Source organism: Pteropus vampyrus, unplaced genomic scaffold (assembly GCF_000151845.1).
Source record: "Pteropus vampyrus isolate Shadow unplaced genomic scaffold, Pvam_2.0 Scaffold466, whole genome shotgun sequence".
Classification (NCBI taxonomy): domain Eukaryota; kingdom Metazoa; phylum Chordata; class Mammalia; order Chiroptera; family Pteropodidae; genus Pteropus; species Pteropus vampyrus.
The window spans coordinates 203,012-203,591 of NW_011889247.1; positions in this window are offsets into that span (position 1 = coordinate 203,012).

Consider the following 580-nt stretch of genomic DNA (forward strand, 5'->3'; position numbering starts at 1 on the left):
TTTATTTTGAAATCATTCTTTATTGAGATTTCCAGAAGAATCACTGTCTTCTTTAAAATTTCCTTTCAAAAAGTCAATGTTCATGAAAAACTACCAACATCCTCTGCTCCAGTTTTCTTCACAAACAGATCACACTTCTGAACACAATAAATGTCAGATCTTCAAGTTGCTTCTTTGGATTTTGATTCCCTGTTCTTAAATAATATATTTAAACTATTATCTTAAAAAAATGTAGAGGTAACACATTTTAGCATTCTATTTTGGTTAATGAGGACTTGGCTTTTATCATAGCCCTTTTTGGTTAACTTTTCTAGCAGTTTTACCATCCTCTAGATTTCAGCTTAATTTTCACTTCTTCAGCTAATCTTCTGTAGTCTCTTTTCTAAATTAGATACCTCTCATCATGTATTTTCTTTAAAGAAAGCACACTGTGTGCTTCTTTCATATTGCTATAATTATCTTGATTGCTTGTTTATTTGTATGGTAATATTTCAGGTTGCCACATCTCAAATTCATTCTTTTTTATCCCTTATATTAGAGTTTGATTTTATTCAGGATAATAACCAACTAACCAAGAAAA